General features: G+C 41.8%; 1 pseudogene; it reads right to left on the reverse strand.

Annotated features, from left to right (window-relative positions):
- Window positions 1–15825: 15825 nt before the first annotated feature.
- LOC126032630 (40S ribosomal protein SA-like) lies at window positions 15826–17143 on the reverse strand (annotated as a pseudogene).
- Window positions 17144–19791: the final 2648 nt, after the last annotated feature.

The raw sequence follows: 19791 nt of genomic DNA on the forward strand, positions 1-19791 counted from the left end.
CAACACTTTAGGAACAGGACAAGTTGAAGCTCTTCAGCATCTTTCCACCCAACTGCCCAGGAGGCCCTGCCAAAAAAAAAGATTTGCAACGTGAACCCCTAGAGCTCAGCTTTGGGCCCCCTTTTTTGGTAAGCTGTCAATGCAACTTCAGAAGCACCGAGGCCGCTGCTACAAGTACCCCCCCCTACCCCATCCCACATAGAACCGAGGTAGGGCGGCCCTGTCCCCCCAATCCCCAATCAAGGCGGCCCCGACTTGGGGGCTCTGCTTCTGCTTCATAATGTAGCCTTCAGCCTTAAGTCCAGGTTAGGCTGGAAAGGACACGACGGGGAACATGAATATGTGGGTGGGTGGATGGGTGGATGGGGGGGACCGCCTCCTTTGTTTTACCATCCCAGCGTTTGTCCTGCTGCCTGGAAGCGCCCTGCAGGGCCCGAAAGGAAGAAAAGTTAGTGGACGACAGAAAGAAACAAACAAATAAATAAATAAACAGATAGATAATAGAAAAGACTGGCCAGAGGGCAGAGAGGGAGGCTTGCGCTTGCAAGAGGCGAAGGCGCGCGGTGGTGGCACTTGCAATTCGGGGGCGCGCGCTAGGGGAGAGATGGGGGGGCTGAGAGGATGCAGGGGGGGCGCCCCACTCCCCAGCCCCTCACCTCCTCCTCCTCCTCTTCCTCCTCCTCCTCCTCCTCCTCCCCGGCAGAGCTGCAGGCTTCCAAGTGGGGACTCCTGGTCATCCGGGGGTGGGAGGCCCGCGATCGCTCACTCCATGGTGCTCAACTCGGAGCGCGCGCGGGGACGAATCCGGGCCGGACAGAGGAGGGAGGACAAGGGGGCGCTGGGCTTCGGGGTTCGGGGGTGCCGCGGCGGGTCAGCCAAGCCGTGCCATGACGCCCCCGGCCCTCAGGCCGCTCCCGCGCCTCCGAGCCCACCGCCCCGCTGGGGATCGGGGCGCCCACTCGCCATAGGGCGGCGGGGGGCCCGGGGGAGGCGCGGGGTGGGGGTGGGGGAGGCCGGCTCTGCCCCTGCCCCGGGGGAAACGCCTCTGAGGGGAAATGGTGGAGGGGGGAGAAGGGAGGAAAAAAGGAGAAAAAAAAATAAAAAGGGGGGGAAGGGGGGAAAAAATAAGAAAAAGCGAGACCGAGGCGCTGCCGCGTCCGCTCGCGGGAAAGGAAGGGAGGGAGGGAGAAAGAAGCGCCGGCTCCTTGGCTCCGCCCCCGCGGAGTGATATCCGGATCCTAGTAAACAACACGGAAATGGGCCCGGCCCCGCCCCTTTCTCTACTGACATTCTTCTCTAACTGATGTACTAATCAGTACGCCCCTAATAAGGGTCTTTGGAAACGTTTTGAGCACTAGGATGAGGAAGCTAGTTAGTTAGGGTGCGCGGACTATTTATCCCCTAAAGGAGCGGAAGGATTCCTGTCAGTCTAATCACTCACTCGCGGTGACGTCAGCGGCGGCCGGGAGCGCGCTGCGCATGCGCCTCCCACAGCAAAATAAAGGAGTCGCTGAGCGATCGGCTTGTAGGGCTTCGGGGGTGGGGATCCCGGGCAGGGAATATTTATTATTCATTCTGGCAGGATCTGGAACGACTTGGATGGGTCTCGCCTCGTTTTGTCCCCTGGGGCTGTGGAAAGGTTTCTTACGAAGGTGGTGCGTGCAGATGGGGTGCAAAAAAAAAATCTGTGCGTCCTTTGGTGGATTTGCAAAAACTTGTTAACGCGAGAAGACCGAGGTAGGGCGCTTGCTTGCCTTGCACACCACAGATCCGGGTTCGATCCCCAGTATCCCATATGGTCCCCAAGCCTGGCTCTGCGCTCAGAAATCACTCCTCGATGGGTCAGACTGGTGCTCCAATTTACATTTGTTTGCTTTTACCTGTTTTTTTATCATTTAATTGACTTTAATGATTATTGCTCATCTGCAAGGATTAATATTGCATTCATTAAAAATCATCCAATACAAAATAAACTTGTTCCTTCCAAATTGCTCTGCACACACGACCTCTGATGCCAGACATGTTTCCAGTGTCCTTTGTTACACGGCTTGTCAGAGATGGAGCCCTTACCCATTACTCCTATGGACACAGTAATAGATGGGAGAGCAGGGGGCAGGCCTGAGGGCAGAAGGACCTGGACCCTTTCCTGCCAGCAGAGCTGACAAAATAGATACCACTATTGGCCAGGTTACCTCACCTAAAAAGTATATATATGGTGTTCTGATAGGCTGGTTAAATGCCCTGGGAAAAGGGCTTGAACTGTTAGCATCTACAAAGAAGAAAGCATGGTCACACTGGCGCTTTTACCTGTTTTTACATGTTCTCATTTTAAATGAGAAAACTTTTATTCAAGAATGCCCTGTTACAATGTGCCTAGGTACACATACACAAAACTTGACATTTCAAAACATGACTTCATCAAAATTCCCATCTGTAGTTCCTCTATAGGGAGACTTTCACCACTAATTTGCAAGGCCCGTAGTAGGATGTGCTGCCATTTGTATACTGCATGGTTGAGAGCATTTCATTATAGACCATTTCAATTTCTTTAACAGAATCCAAAAGACAGTATAGCCCCATGTTGTTTTGCTTTTGGTCCACACCCAGCAGTCCTCAGGGGCTACTCCTGGCTCTGAGCTCAGGAATCACTCCTGGCTGTGCTTCAGGGACCAAATGGGATGCCAGGATCGAACCTGGGTCAACCTCGTGCAAGGCAAAAACATTACTGCTATTCTGTTGCTCCAACCCCATGACAGTATATTCTTGCTTATTCAAGGGATAAAAGTGTCATCTGCTGGGGCTGGAGAGACAGCACAGCGGTAGGGTCTTTTTGCCTTGCATGCAGCCAACCCAGGAGGACAGACAGTGAACTGAATCCCAGCATCCCATATGGTCCACTGAGCCTGCCATAACGATTTCTTTTTTCTTTTGGCTTTTTGGCTTTTTAGGCCACATCCGGTGATGCTCAGGGGTTACTCCTAGCTATGTGCTCAGAAATCAATCCTGGCAGGCATGGGGATCATATGGGACGCCGGGGGATTGAACCAAGGTCCATCCTAGGTTAGTGCGTGCAAGGCAGACACCCTACCTCTTGCTCCACCCCGTCTGATTGCAGAGCCAGGAGTAACCCCAGGGCACCGATGGTTGTGACCAAAAAAAATCCCATCTGCTATGCAACTTTTGCTAAGTTTACTAAATTTATTGACCGTATATATATATATATATATATTTTAGTAAAGATGGCTGGTAACAAGCATTTTTCCTTCAGTTCAGAGTATGTAGACTGGTAAGACAGGGGTAGAATATTTAGAGCTTTATCTTCTTCTTGGCCAGGTCATAGGACATAGCCTAGGTCATCCAGGTTATCAGGCACCACCTACGCCCACTCTATGACTTGGATTCCTAAGCCCTGCCTGTCCCTTTTGTCCTTATCATTCTCAGATGGTGGGGATCTTGCACATTTTTGTTTATAACTATGTTTGTTTTGTTTTTTTAATAGTAAATTGAAGTGGTAAAATATGGAAAGCCTTCGAACTTCCCTGAGAAATAAGACATATAAAGAAAACATGTTGATATGCATGTAAAGTTTTATAGAACAACAACAAAAAAAAAGAACATAGTTTAATTACCAAATCTAAGGAACAGCCTTCTTTCAGAATGAAAGGAAATGAGACGAATTAGCATGAATGAAGGTTATTATGCTTCCAGAGATATTTTATTTGGAAAATAAATATGGTTATATTAAAATTTTTCCTTTTTTCATTTAAGTGCATAATATAGATGAGAATAATTATTTACATACACACTACTTTGGAGACTTGCTTAAACTAATACTTTATTATATTCTTAGGTCATTTCTAAAAAATGATTTTTTTAACAAAAGTTTAAGGGGGCCTGTGTGATAGCATAGCTGATAGAGTGTTTGCCTTTCATGCTGTTGACCTGGGTTTGATCCGCAGAACCCCTTATTGTCTCCATAGAGATAGAATATAAGAAGAGTAAACCTCCCAAATTGCTTCCAGAAAAGGAGTCTCTATTCACTAAATGATATAAAGAACTATTTGTTCTTGGTGGGGAGGAAGTACTCAGAGATAAGTCAAAATTTCTCAAAACAGGAAGCATAACGCTGCTTTCAAGACTTTCATGACCAACTCTGAATTTAAACTGGCTTTAGGTTTTTTCATATCTAGATATTTACTGTATATACCTGAGTATAAGCCGAGTTTTTTGGCACACGATTTGTGTTGAAAAACCTGAACTTGGCTTATACTCGGGGCATACAGGTTATTAGTCTCCAGTCATCTTCTGCTATCTGCTGGATGGTGCTTCAGCTCAGTCCACAAATCAGAGCTGAGCTGAAGAGGTAGACGGCTGAACTGAAGTGGATGCCACTGAATTATTTAACCCACAATATTCTGCGCTTTGTCTGAGACCAACAGCAGTGATGATGATATCTGGGAATGCAGTAATGATGACAATGTCTGGGCTGAGACCGCTCACATCAGATACAGCTGAAGCTCTATTTGGACATACAGATGAGGAGGAGGAGGAATCCAATTTGGAAGGATTTTAACCTTTGTGGCTTACCTTGATTACCTGTTAAGCTGCAGTTTTTTGCACTTTACTTAAACTCTTAAATTTTTTAAGGTGTTGCTAGTTTACAATTTTTCTTTAGCAATAAATATTGAAAAACATTTAACCTACTGATTCCTCAATTACTGTAATTGTTTTGGGTATATATTTTTATTTTTGAAATTTACCAGTGGCTGCTGCGTTTTCCACCTCGACTTATACTCAAGTCATTAAGTTTCCCCAGGTTTTTTTTTTGGGGGGGCCCACACTCGGTGACGCTCAGGGGTTACTCCTGGCTATGCGCTCAGAAGTCGCTCCTGGCTTGGGGGACTTCAATCCACCGGGGGATTGAACCACGGTCCATCCTAGGCTAGCGCAGGCAAGGCAGGGACCTTACCTCTAGCGCCACCACGTCGGCCCCACGTTTCCCCAGTTTATAGGGTGAAATTAGGGGGGGGTTGGCTTATACTCGAGTATATATTGTTGCCCAAACACATGACACACCCACTCTCCCCCTCTACCTTTCACTACCAGATACTGGACACATCCAGGCTGAGGCAGTAGAATCTTGAGTTAGAGGAAGCATCTGTTTGATCACCTAAAGAAGGCAGATCCCAAAAGGACACTCAGTGATTTTTGCTCTTCAGATATGGTGATAGGCCAAGTAAATTTGGGAGCCTCTGATTTAGAAAGACCTTACCAGAAGAGTCACTGGTTGCATGCTTTATGAAGAACCCCAAAAGTCAGATAATACCCACCTATTTGAAATTTGTAAACAAAAGGCTTCAATAAAATATTATTTTATTGTTGCATAAACTCTAACAGAAATACAATAAATAATAGAACCGAACAGCATTGAATAAAAAATGCCTTATTAGATAACATTTTCCTCTTTTATGAACTGTTTATTGAATCCTTAAGTTACCAAATTGAATAAATTTGAGGGAAAAGGCTTTTGAAATACTTATGTAATCAAACTACATTAAACTCCCCTTCTTTTATGAAGGAGGTGTGGAGAGGACATCTTCCAATGTTTTATTTTTGGTCTCATCACAACATATGTTTATAGTAATTCTCTTTTTCATCTGAGTAAAAGAAAAGGCATTTTGAGAATCCCTTTAAATTGTCCACAATCAGGCTGTACAATAGTGCTGTCTTGGTTAAGACACTTGCCTTGCCTGCAGCCAACTCAAGTTCAATCCCGGGCATCCCATTTGATACTTTAGTATTGCCAGGAGTGATTCCTGAGTGCAGATCTAGGAATAACTCTTGAGCACTGCCGGGTGTGACTCCACCCCCCCCAAATACAACAAATAAATCATCAACAATCAGTATTTCCACATGTCTTTTTTATATTTTATATATATATATATTTATATATATTATATTATAAATTGCTTGGCATAGCAAATATGGAAGCTCCACTAGACAATGAGGTAGACACTCGAAGATTCTCCATAGAACCTCCCAGTATTCCTTAAATCGTATTACTTAATTGCAACTGTAATCTTGTTTATAAGAAATGCATTCTTGAATTTATAGCAGTCACTAACTTTGAGACTTTGGGCAAGTTAGTCAATTTCTCTAAAGCTTGACCTCAATTTCCTCATTTCCTCATCTAAAATGAGGATTATATATAATATATATTATATATTTTATAAGGATTACATGGGATATTTGCAAAGGCTTAGGACAACTTATGACACATAGAAGTAGTGTTAGTTTAACTATTGTGAGTGTCCTTTATGAGCCAGACTTGAATATAATTTTTCACATTTCATTTCAAGCAGCTATCAGCATAGCAAGGGAGGGGACAAACACAAAAACAAAATGTTACATGAAAAGTATAAAAGCTGTATTCAGAATGCTATAGGGAGTCAGAGAAGATAAATCTTGTGAGTTGGTCAGGGGTGGTTTTTTAGACTTGAGTTGAATATTTTTGAGTTGAATCATTTGCTTTGTAACAAATTACCTCAAAGCCTTGCTTTGGAAAAACAAGTATTATCTCATGAAGTTTCTGAAGGTCAGGAACACTGAGTTACCTTAGCTGAGTGTTTCTGGTTCAGGGTCTCACACAAATTGGCAATGAAGCTTTTGACAGGAGCTGAATGTAAGATGGGATTGGAGAATCTACTTCTAAGTGCAATCATTGAACTGTAGGCAACAGGCTTTGAATTATAGGCAGCAGGCCCTGTTCCTCACCACAACTAAGGAATGTATCTTGGCTGTAGAGCACCTGCATAATTCTAGACAGTGAGAGAAGGGGTGAGAGGGATGGGGAGGTAGGGAAGGGAAAGGAAAAGAAAGGAAAAAGAGGAGATGAGAGAAGAGAGGAGAGCAGGGGGAGGAGAGAGTAAGGAGAGGAGAGGAAGTGAGGGGAGGAGTCAGAGGGGAAAGTAGGGGAGGGGAGAAAGAAGAGGGGAGGATTGATTTTCCGTGAAAAAGTGATGCACTATTATTTGTGCTTTATTTTACCCATTAGAAGCAACTAAATGCAACCTATATCACAGGAAAGAGTGAAAACAAGGGGCCCGGAGAGATAGCACAGCGGCGTTTGCCTTGCAAGCAGCCGATCCAGGACCAAAGGTAGTTGGTTCAAATCCCGGTGTCCCATATGGTCCCCCGTGCCTGCCAGGAGCTATTTCTGAGCAGACAGCCAGGAGTAACCCCTGAGCACCGCCGGGTGTGGCCCCAAAACCAAAAAAAAAAAAAAAAAAAGAGTGAAAACAAGGCTTAGCTAAATAAACAGGACCGAACTACATCACAGGCAAAGGAATAGCAAAAAAATTAAATAAATAAAAATAAAGACATTCAATTGCATAATATATAATCTAGCATAAATAGAGAATTGGGGGGGTATTGTTATGCCTTTAAAATAAAAAGACAGGCTTAAAAGTTTGGGTCTTGGAAATAATATGTGAAATCCAGTTTCAGTCTCCATCAACAAAGGCCTCAGGAACATTGCTGAGTATAGACTGAATGGTATCCTGGAAATACCCTGAGTACCACTAGGGTGGACCTGCTGATCCTCTGTGCCACAGGACGTGAGCAACATTGCATACTGGGACCTTAACACTGAACTAAGTTCAGTATTGCTGAGTATTGCTGAGAATGACCTTGGTGTCCTAAACAGTTCTTGAGAACCCCTTACCCTAAATATATTTCATAGTTAATAAATGGCAAAGTCAAGTCCTAAGTCCATATTTTATATTAAGTTAACAATCTTACAATTACTTATATAGAATAACACGTAGGTAAAACACTCCATGACGTTGAGACTAAAGGCATCTTCAAGGAGGAAACAGTACTCAACAAACAAGTGGAAGCAGAAATAAACATATGGGACTATATTAAGCTGAGAAGCTTCTGCACCTCAAAGAAAATAGTGCCTAGGATCAAAAGCCACCCACTGAATGGGAGAAAGTATTCACTCAATACCCATCAGATAAGGGGCTAATATCTAAAATATACAAGGTACTGGCAGAACTTAACAAGAAAAACACATCTAATCTCATCAAAAAATAGGGAGAAAAAATGAACAGACACTTCTCCGAAGAAGAAGTCCAAATGGCAAAAACACACATGAAAAAAATGCTCCACATCACTAATCAGCAGGGAGATGCAAATCAAAACAACAATGAGGTACCATCTCACTCCACAGAGACTGGCACACACACATCACAAAGAACAAGAACAATCAGTGCTGGCAGGGAAGTGGAGAGAAAGGAACTCTTATTTACTGCTGGTGGAAATGCTGTTTAGTCCAGCCTTTATGGAAAACAATATGGAGATTCCTCAAAAAACTGGAAATTGAGCTCCCATATGATCCAGCAATACCACTCCAAGGGATATACCCTAGGAACACAAAAGTACAATTCAAAAAATCCCTTCCTCACACCTATGTCCATTGCAGCATGACCAGTATTTACAATAGCCAGACTCTGGAAACAACCAACATGCCCTTCAGTAGATGAATAGCTAAAAAAACTGTGGTACATATACACAGTGGAATATTATGCAGCCATCAGAAGAGATAAAGTCATGAAATCTTCCTATTCGTAGATGTACATGAAATCTATTATGCTGAGTGAAATAAGTCAGAGGGAGAGAAATAGACACAGAATAGTTTCACTCATGTATGGATTTTCAAAAAAAATTAAGGACATTATTATAATAATGCCCAGAGACAATAGAGATGAAGGCCAGAAGGACCAGCTCACAATATGAAGCTCAACACAAATAGTAGTGAGTGCAGTTAGGGAGATAACTACAATAACAAGTATCATGGCTATCTTTGGGGGGGGGAGGGAACACATCCAGTGACACTCAGTGGTTACTCCTGGCTATGTGCTCTGAAATTGCTCCTGGCTTTGGGGACCATATGGGATGACGGGGGATCGAACTGTGGACGCCCTGAGTCAGCCGCATGCAAGGCAAATGCCCTACCGCTATGCCATTGCTCTTGACCCTATCATGACTATATTAAAGAGTGAGAGAAGTAAAATGCCTATCTCAAATACAGGCAGAGGTTGGGAGGGGGGGCATTGGTAGTGGGAATGTTGCACTGGTGAAGGAGGGTTTTCTGGTTATGACTGAAACCCAACTACAATCATGCTTGTAATCATAGTGCTTAAATAAAGATTTTATATTAAAAACAATCTTACAATTACTGATAGTATATAGTGTTTTATATAGATGAAGTTAGCTCTCTTTCTCTCTCCTTCATATATACACATTTTTCATTGCACAGTAGATGTAAAGGAGATGTAAAGGTAAGTTTCAGTTCAACTTTAGAAGCACTCCTTCTTTTTTTGGGGGGGGGTTTCGGGCCACACCCATTAGATGCTCAGGGGTTACTCCTGGCTATACGCTCAGAAATTGCCCCTGGCTTGGAGAGACCATATGGGACACCGGGGGATCGAACCGTGGTCCTTTCCTTGGCTAGCGCTTGCAAGGCAGACACCTTACCTCTAGCGCCACCTCGCCGGCCCCAGAAGCACTCCTTCTTTAGAAGTGCTCCTTCTCTTGCTTGCAGAGGTCAGTGTTGTTCTATTCAAGCCTTTAACTGACTATGAGACCCATCCAGACTCAATAGGCAGTGTACTTTACTCAGAATCCATCATTTTCATGATTAAATCTTATTCAAAAATCACCTTGGCATAAAATGAACCATCATGCTATTCTATCTAGCAGGGACAACTGGGACTGGGACTTCAGAATGCAAAGAACCCTCAGCAATTTGTTGGATTTGTAGAAATTAACCAGAGACTCTCGTTATGATCCTTTGATAATGACAAGGGTGGTAGCATTGGTGGTGGGCAGAGGCATTCCTTTGTGGAATATCATCATTCTTTCAGAGAATACATCTTGAAAATTTTGTCTCCAATTAATTTTGTGGAGTGGCAAATCTAGTTTGTTAACATCGGAAATTTCTCTTTTAACATTTTCAGTCTACATATGTTCAGTAATTCATCTATATAATCATATACCTCAAAATAATGGCATTTATTTCAAAAATATTTTATTAGTTATACTGTTCAATTTGAACCTTCATTTTTTCTCTGATGCTTTATATCAAACTACCTTTTAGTCACATCTACTAAAGTTAAATGTGAAATTAGAAAAACAGAAATTCAGGTAAAAATGAAAAAATCCAGTATATAAACCAGTAAGACTAGATGATTCTATGGGTATTCAAACATCATTGCACAGAGAGCCCACGAAAGAAAAGTTGTTTCAGTTTCCTGTTGGAGATATTTTCATAGATATAATAGAGCATTTAAATAAATATATAAAAGGCATTTTTCTCAGAGTTTCAGAATTTAAAGTTACAGTGGATCTCAGCCTACTATTTTGTCCTATTTCATGTGGATTCCCATTTAAGATAAGATGCAGATAATTTTTAGATTCAAGAATGTTGTGAGGCACTTAAAAGTGAACTGGGTTGGGGGCTGGAGAGATAGCATGGAGGTAAGGCATTTGCCTTGCATGCAGAAGGACGGTGGTTCAAATCCCAGCAACCTATATGGTCCCCCGAGACTGCCAGGAGCAATTTCTGAGCGTGGAGCCAGGAGTAACCCCTGAGCGCTGCCAGGTGTAACCCAAAAACCAAAAAAAAAAAAAAAAGTGAACTGGATTATAAATCAGTGGGTATAGTTTTCCAGAAGAAAGCAATGAAAAATTCTGGAAAAACAAGAGCTGAAGGTACAAAATCTATAAAGAAAAATAGAACTAAACTTGTAGAATAAATGGATGCTGAAACCTAATGAAAAAGCTTAAAATAAGAAAGGAGACTTGGGGACTAGTTTCAGTGAGCATAGCCTGTGTCCAGCATTCCCTCTCAAGAACAGAATGATAAGAGCACAGAGTGATAGCACAGTGGGAAGGTGTTTGCCTTGCACACAGCTAACCTATTTCAATCCTTGGCATCCCATATGGTCCCCATGACCGCAAAGAATAATTTCTGAGCACAGAGCCAGCTGTGCACTCTAAACATAGCTGGATATGGCCCAAACACTTAAAAGAAAAGAAAAAGAAAGAATAGCATTGTGGCTATCCCTCCCCCAACTTCTTGTTTATCCCACCTGAATGATCAGAACTGCCCACACCTTGAATAGGCACAACGTGGAGTCTACCTGGGGGGGGAGAGGGGACAAGAAAGAGAGTTAAAAAGTCAGCAAAAGGAAGTCAGTCAGCAAGGAAGCATGAAGAGCAGCTGAAAGGGAGACAGAGGCAGAGAGAGCCAGAGAAGGAGCAGAGAAGTTGCTGCTAGGAAAAGGCTTAGCTTAGAAGCCATGTGAGGAAATGTTCATGGCAGTTAGAACTGTAAAATAAGGCTGGCTAGACTCCTGGAACTTCATCTGACTGCTTTGTGAATTTCTCCACCGTCACCCTGCAAACCTTCAGACCCACCAGGCCAGCTGTAGGAGCCAGGCCTCCCAGCGAAAGGCCTCACCATCCCCGTACCAACATATGTGAATTGTCTATATATATATTAAAACAACACAGCATGATATAATTTGTGAACTTCAATGTACACATTATGGGCTCAGTGGCAGAACAACTACTGTACAAACCTGATGCTATGAGTTTGATCCCACAATCTCCATGCAATCCCAGCAAGGAACTGTCATCTGTGGTACCACCATTTATAACCTCCATTGCACTTAATCAAAGGTATAAAGAAACAACTCAATATCTTTGTGAGGTGAGTTGCACAAGTTCTGTGGAAGATGAGATTTCATAAACAACAGTGCTATTTTGTTTTGGGCTACACTGGCAGTGCTGAGGGCTTACTTCTGTCTCTGTACTCTGGGATTACTCCTGGTGGAAGTTGGGACAATATGAGGGATTCTAACCGGAGTTGGCTGCATGAAAGGCAAGCAACCTACCCACTGTACTATTATCTCTCTGGCCCTCATAACAATGCTTATTACAATCAGTTAAAGGTCTCAAATATAGATGAAATCTTCTTAAAAAATTGATGATATTTACCTCTTAGGCCAAGTGAATTCCTTTTCGAATGACCCCAATATTTACTGTGCCAGTGCAGGAGGGAAAAAAAAAAGGCAAAAAGCAAAAAATATTTTTTATATATTATTTTTTATTTTTATTTATCTATCTACTTTTTGTCGATTTCTTTGTTTTGGTGTGGTTATTGAAGTTGTTGTCCCCATTTATATTTATTTTTTTTCTCTTCTTTTTTTTTCTTTCTTTATGTGCTCTGCCATGTTTCTTATCTCAAGACCATGTTTTTTTTTTGTGTGTGTGGTGCTTATCATTATTGTTGGAGTCCTCACTGGATATTTGACACTTTTTATTGTATTGTTGGGGTGTTTCACCTTCTTTTTCTCCTTCATCTCTCAAACCGATGATGAGAGCCTCTAGAAGGATTCTGCCCATTTTCGGCATATTAGACTTTTACCCCAGTTTATTACTTTTCTCTTCTTCAAACAAAACCACCTAACTTGAACTATCTAGTCCTGCCTCCCAGTTGGAGGGGGAAATAAGGGAGGCACCAAGACCAAACAGGTGCAAGACTACTAAGTAGTAAGCTAGGTACAGAGGGGACCACATGTTCTAGCAGCCCTGGGGGTGAGGAAGGAGGATATGGGAGGTAGGATGAAAACGGAGGTGTAGGGACGACAAATCGGTGATGGGAATCCTCCCTGATTTTATGTAAATATGTACCTAAAATATTATTGTCAACAATATGTAAGCCACTATGACCAAAATAAAAATTATATTAAAAATGATGATATTTAATCATAAATATTCTGGGAGATATAGTACATGGGTTAAAGAGAATGTTTTGCTTTGTTGGTGGCCTAAGTTGATCCCTGGAACTGAATGGTCCCCTGACTACTGCTAAGTGTGGCCTAAAAACAAAACAAAACATGTATGCCTATTAAAAGAAAGACCCAACAAAATGTAATTTCCCATGCTACCAAACCCAGGATCATTCATCACGATACTAAAATTTGGCATAATGTTAGTAGTTACAGTAAAGTAAAAGCCAACATTAGGTTAGATTTCTCAAAGATTTTGAGTAGAAGAACTTCTTAGAAGTTAAATACCATCATCATGTTAAACGTGAAATAAGTGGGAGGCAAAAGGACAAATTCCAGATAATTTCACTCGTCTGTGGTTTATAGAGACAAAACAAGGAAAGGAGTATTGATGACAAATTGTTGGCCTTTGATTGAAGAACTGAGATTACCAAGAAGTGGGGGGAAAGAGGCAGTTTAGAGGGAACTAAGTGGTGAAGGTGCAGTGACTCTATTCATCAAAACCATAAAAGGTGGGCCCGGAGAGATAGCACAGCGGCGTTTTCCTTGCAAGCAGCCAATCCAGGACCAAAGGTGGTTGGTTCGAATCCCGGTGTCCCATATGGTTCCCCATGCCTGCCAGGAGCTATTTCTGAGCAGACAGCCAGGAGTAACCCCTGAGCAACACCGGGCGTGCCCCCCCCCCCAAAAAAAAACCATAAAAGGTAACACTGCTCTAAACATACTACCAACCCTACAATTAAAATAAAAAAGGGGCGAAGTACTAGGATTAAAGTACTTGAAGTGCTTGCCATACACTCAAATGGCCCAGGTTTAATTGTTGGCATCACACATGGTCCCTAAGCTTCACCAGAATTGATCCCTGAATGCAGAGCCAGCAGTAAACCCTGGGCACTGAAGAGTGTTGCTCAAATCTGACCCACCCCCAAAATAGAAAAACAAAATTTGAGAGCCAAAGATGGCTCAGCAGCTAAAAGTGCCCGATTTGCAAGCACGAGGCCACAAATTGAATCTTCCATGTTGCCAACATACACTGGCAGTTTTGTCATCCAAGATTCTGGCATTAAAATAAAAATGTGGTCTTTGGCATATATACCAGCACTCATGTTTACAACTCCAATATATAACTCCTCAGCAAGCACAGCAATGAAAAAATGTACCAGCCATTCAGTCAGGAACACAATCTCTGGCACGCATGTGTATGTACATCACAGCAAACCCCTGCAAGCTCTACAACCAGTGTGTGTAAAAACATTACACCCAAATGAGCACCATGGCAGATGCAAATATTCAAGTACCACCATGAAAAACAACAAAATTAAGGCAAGAGAAGTTCCTGGCATGGATCCCCATCTGTATAAATGCAAACACCCTTTCACCCAGCTCCGTGTTCAACTTTTCTCTTGGCAGGTCCTAGAAGAGTAACCTGATCACAGTAGTAGCCCTTATAAGAACTTGGTCACATTGGCACAGTTTCTCTGCTGGCACTCTTCAGATATGTTCTGACCTTGACAAGACTCTTCGGGGACACCATCTCACAGTTAGCACCTAGCAGTCATCACATAGTCTCTGGTGGAGGTCGACTTAGGGCTCTTATACAAAGGTATGTGTTGTTCCATGCAAAGGTGGGAATATAATGAAGTGGCAATATCAGCCCTTTCAGTGAGTTTCTGGATAACTTGATCCTGCTTTCTATAGTACTCATAACATTCACTTTCAAGGGAGACATTTTGTTTGGGTTCTTAACATCCTCTACTTGACTTCTTTCTTCTTTCTTTCTTTCTTTCTTTCTTTCTTTCTTTCTTTCTTTCTTTCTTTCTTTCTTTCTTTCTTTCTTTCTTTCTTTCTCTCTCTTTCTCTTTCTCTCTCTCTTTCTTTCTTTCTTTCTTTCTTTTCTTTTCTTTTCTTTCTTCTTTCTTTCTTTCTTTCTTTTTCTCTTTTTTCTCTTTTTCTTTCTTTCTTTCTTCTTTCTTTCTTCTTTCTTTCTTCTTTCTTTCTTCTTTCTTTCTTTCTTTCTTTCTCTCTTTCTCTCTTTCTTTCTCTCTTTCTCTCTTTCTCTCTCTCTTTCTTTCTTTCTTTCTTTCTTTCTTTCTTTCTTTCTTTCTTTCTTTCTTTCTTTCTTTCTTTCTTTCTTTCTTTCCTTCTTTCTTTCTTTCTTTCTTTCTTTCTTTCTCTTTTATGGTTTTTGGGTCACACCCAGCAGTGCTCAGGGGTTACTCCTGGCTTCATGCACAGCATGGGGGGGGGGGCGGAGAGATAGCACAGCGTAAGAGCCTATGCCTTGCACGCAGCCAATTAGGACTTTGAATCCCGGCATCCCATATGGTCCCTTGTGCCTGCCAAGAGCGATTTCTGAGCGCATAGTCAGGAGTAACCCCTGAGCGCCATCAGGTGTGAACCCCCCGAAAGAAAAAGAAAGAAAGAAAGAGAGAGAGAGAGAGAGAGAGAGAGAGAGAGAGAGAGAGAAAGAAAGAAAGAAAGAAAGAAAGAAAGAAAAGAAAGAAAGAAGAAAGAAAGAAGAAAGAAAGAAAGAAAGAAAGAAAGAAAGAAAGAAAGAAAGAAAGAAAGAAAGAAAGAAAAGAAAGAAAGAAAAGAAAGAAAGAAAGAAAGAAAGAAAGAAAAAGAAAGAAAGAAAAGAAAGAAAGAGAAAGAAAAGAAAGAAAGAAAGAAGAAAAAGAAAAGAAGAAAGAAAGAAAGAAAGAAAAGAAAGAAAGAAAGAAAGAAAGAAAGAAAAGAAAGAAAGAAAGAAGAGAAAGAAAGAAAAAGAAAGAAAGAAGAAAGAAAGAAAAGAAAGAAGAAAGAAAGAAAGAAAGAAAGAAGAAAGAAAGAAAAGAAAAGAAAGAAAGAAAGAAAGAAAGAAGAAAGAAAGAAAGAAAGAAAGAAAGAAGAAGAAAAGAAAGAAAGAAAGAAAGAAAAGAAAGAAAGAAAGAAAGAAAGAAAGAAAGAAAGAAAGAACAATTTAAGACTATTTAGCGGTGATTCCTACCCATTCAGTGGCCTGAGTAGTGGGAGCCACAGGCCAGTCTTCTGTGGCAGGCTGAGTGCTCCAGTCTTCCGTAGGGAACTGCTGAATAGATACAGAGGGTACCTGCACCCCTTCAGACCAGTCTGCAACACCAGGCTGAGTATCAGTGAATTCAAGAGCTGGAGCAGTCCATTTGCTCTGAATTCCTCCTAGATCACACCCTTCTCAGAAGCAGTCTGCTCTTCCTTTTCAATCTCTGTAGAAGTAGAGATCAGGTATGACGTCCCATGGGTGTTCTCAGAGATGGTGCCTCGCATTTGCAGAACTTCCCGGGCCAGCATCCACCACCTGAGACCCACTGAGTGAGCTCCCTTGTTGTCGCAAGGGATGGCAATGTCCACGTAGCGCAGAGGGGAGTCTATGTCACACAGAGCAATTGTAGGCAAATTAACATAAGATGCCTCTGTGAGGGGCTGCTGGTGGTCGGCCCTGGGATCAGTAACCACCAAAATTCTCGGCTTCCAGAAAGCTGCCTGAATTTGGTTAGTGAAAGTTCCAAGTATGAAGCGGTCAGTGATCAAAGTGGCTCCAGTGGCAACAGCAAACTTCAGCACAGCTCCCTGGCCAGTATTCCTGGATGAGATCACACTGACATCAGCTGGATTTTCAATGGCAGTAATGGCAAGAGTTCTCCCCGGTTCTCTCAGGTTCTCTTCAAATCTATGATGTAGATGCCATCACTTTTTCTTTTGTAGACGTACTGTTCCATCTGGAAGTCCAGGTTAGTGGCACCTAAGTTGGTGCCCTCGGCAGGAATTTGAGGACATCCTCTTTCTTCTTTTTTTTTTTTTTTGGCTTTTTATTTTTATTTTATTTTTTTAATTTATTTAAACACCTTAATTACATACATGATTGTGTTTGGGTTTCAGTCATGTAAAGAACACCACCCATCACCAGTGCAACATTCCCATCACCAATGTCCCAAGTCTCCCTCCTCCCCACCCGACCCCCGCCTGTACTCTAGACAGGCTCTCCATTTTCCTCATACATTCTCGTTATTAGGACAGTTCAAAATGTAGTTATTTCCCTAACTAAACTCATCACTATTTGTGGTGAGCTTCCTGAGGTGAGCTGGAACTTCCAGCTCTTTTCTCTTTTTTGTCTGAAAATTATTATTACAAGGGTGTCTTTCATTTTTCTTAAAACCCATAGATGAGTGAGACCATTCTGCTTTTTTCTCTCTCTCTCTGACTTATTTCACTCAGCATAATAGATTCCGTGTACATCCATGTATAGGAAAATCGAGGGCTCCGGACATTGTGAGATTTCCCTCTAAGTTACTCGGTAATTGGGTAGTGCAGAAAGGAAAAAAGTGGATTGCCATTTTAACTTCCTAAGTAGTGATCTATTACTTCTGTCTATTTCTTCCAGATTCACTTTTTTTTGTGGCATAGTTTCTCAAAGCAATCTCTGATTACCCTTTGAAATTCTGTAGTATCTGTAGTAAACTCCTCCTTTTCATCTTTGATTGAATTTTTAAAATGTATCTCCCTTTTTTGGTGAGTTTTGCTACTAGTTTATCGATCTTGTTAATTTTTTCAAAGAGCCAATTCTTGCTCTTATTGATCTTTCAGATTGTTTTCTTGATTTCCAATTCATTAATTTCTGCACTAAGCTTTATTATTTCCTTCTGTCTGCTTATTTTTGGTTCATTTTGTTGATCATTTTCCAATTTTATAAGCTATGTCATTAACTTATGAAGGCCCCTTCTTCCATCCTGATGAGTGCTTGCAAAGCAAGTGTATCTGCAAAAAGGTTCTAATATTTATGTTCAAAGAAGTCTATGAAAAAGTGTTGTGAGATGCAAAAGACAAAGATATGGAACAAGTTGATTGTTTTGAGAATGATGTATGCAGTTTAAACTTGGATGCTATTACAGCCAGCTTTTACTGTGCTTATGCAAAATAACAACCACTTTTGTAAGTTCTGATCTGGGGTTCCCACCTCTTGCAGAGAACAATAGAACACAACTTATGTACCCCTCTCAATTTTTTGAACAAAGAAGGAGCAGCTGTTAGATTAAATCTTATTTTACCTAAAATAAAGATTATGTGGTTCCTTTGTATGTTTGTTTACAACTTGGATTTACCCAAAGCAGAGATTATTTTACTTGCAAACTTGGATGGGACTGGCTCAGGATAGCCTGAGCTATCTGTCCTCACTGCTCCATAAAAATAGCAGTTCTGGCAGGCAGCAAGTGGAGATACTAGACAGAAGACTGCCAGAAGACTGCCACCCTCAGCCTGGTTTGGATTATTTCATGAACGACCCTGATTCAGACTTGTTCACCTGGGCTTGGGGATATGGCAAATAGGGTGATTTTACAGTTATGTTTTTGATCTTCCAGTTCACTGATTCTGTCCTTAGCCATTTTTATTCTGTTAGAGAGGCTTTCTATTGAGGTTTTCATTTCCCCTGTTATTTCATTCCAGTCCTGTTATTTCAGTTTGGAGTTTTCTCATTTCTTTTTCTTTTTTTTTTTTTTTTTTTTTTGTGGTTTTTGGGTCACACCCGGCAGTGCTCAGGGGTTATTCCTTGGCTCCAGGCTCAGAAATTGCTCCTGGCAGGCACAGGGGATCATATGGGATGCCGGGATTCGAACCAATGACCTTCTGCATGAAAGGCAAACGCCTTACCTCCATGCTATCTCTCTGGCCCCAAGTTTTCTCATTTCTACTTTCATATCCTCTTGATTCTTATTTGTGATTCTTTTTCCAGATTTCCTCTCTAAAGTCTTTATCTGAGAGGCTATATGGTGGTCAGCTCTTGTTGGGTCTCCATTCTCTAATCATGGTGGTGTTTTGTGTTGTTTCCCCATTATGTCTTTTTCAGTATGGTGTTTTCTATGTGTTTTGCTGAGGTTCATTTACTAGAGGATATGCACATGGCTGAGAAGCAGGGTGAGGAGGATTTGCCAAGCCTCAGGTCAGTCCTCCTGCGATTTCCCTTAGGGTTGCAGGGCTGGCACCAGGACCTTGAGCCTGTGGGGTGGTTGAATGAGGCTTGCCAGGCAGCCGGTCAGTCCTCCTACTGATTCCCTCCCAGAACTATACATTGTTGTAACTGTACTGCTATATTAGATTGGCTGATCCTTGCAGAGACAAGTTCAGGGTCAGAGAAAATAATTTAAAACAGACACCAAAATTTCTAGATACAGAGGTCTGATTTTACCATCCATGATGAAACAGAAGTCTTCCATACACCACAAAAACACCGAGGGGAGAGTAAATGATCATGCAAGGAGTCTACAGTTAATCCCATGACAGTACACCTCAGGGATGGAGAAACCCTGTATCTCCTAGGCCAAGGGAATTCCCTCTATAATGTCCCCAATAGTTACTGTGCCAATGCAGGGGTAAAAAAAAAAAAAAAAAAAAGCACAAAATAATCCTTTTATTCACACACACATATATATATATATATATATATATAGATTGATTAATTATTTTTGACTTCTTTATTTTGGTGTAGATATTGAAGTTGATGTCTCCAATTTTATTTTATTTTATCTTTTTCTTTTTGCACTCCGGCATGGTTTGATTTCAGGACCGAGACTATTGTGTGGTGCTTATCTTTATTGCTGTAGTGCTCACTGGATTTTTTTGTTTGTTTGTTTTTTCGGGCCACACCCATTTGATGCTCAGGGGTTACTCCTGGCTAAGTGCTCAGAAATTGCCCCTGGCTTGGGGGGACCATATGGGATGCCAGGGGATCCAGCCGCGGTCCTTCCTTGGCTAGCGCTTGCAAGGCAGACACCTTACCTCTAGCGCCACCTCACTGGCCCCTCATTGGATATTTTATTTGATATTTCTTTCTGTATTGTTGCGGTGTTTCAATTACTCTTTTCCTGTCCTTTTGTTCTTTCTCAAACTGAGGTTGAAAGCCTCTAGAAGGACTCCGCCCATT

This window comes from Suncus etruscus, chromosome 16, assembly GCF_024139225.1.
Source record: "Suncus etruscus isolate mSunEtr1 chromosome 16, mSunEtr1.pri.cur, whole genome shotgun sequence".
Classification (NCBI taxonomy): Eukaryota; Metazoa; Chordata; class Mammalia; order Eulipotyphla; family Soricidae; genus Suncus; species Suncus etruscus.